Genomic DNA, 261 nt, shown 5'->3' with positions numbered 1-261 from the left:
AGCTCAGGAGCACCAAACCACCAGGGCACGCAGGAGAAGACTGAGCGATGGTGAGCACGTAAGTGTTAGACCATCACACTTCCCCTGGGCACATCTGCATGTGCCAAAGGCAAAACCGAGAGGAGGAAAAAATGATGCAGGCTATCTCAAATGTCTTGCTTTGTTTGTTGAAGCCTGACCCTGCAAGCTATTTTAGGGATTATTTTTTGTTAACAGAGGAGTGCAAGGGTTTATTTTTATATGTATATTTATATATATCTT

The sequence above is a fragment of the Phaethon lepturus genome, unplaced genomic scaffold (genome assembly GCF_000687285.1).
Source record: "Phaethon lepturus isolate BGI_N335 unplaced genomic scaffold, ASM68728v1 scaffold41461, whole genome shotgun sequence".
NCBI lineage: Eukaryota > Metazoa > Chordata > Aves > Phaethontiformes > Phaethontidae > Phaethon > Phaethon lepturus.
Note: the sequence above shows the minus strand (reverse complement) of the source record.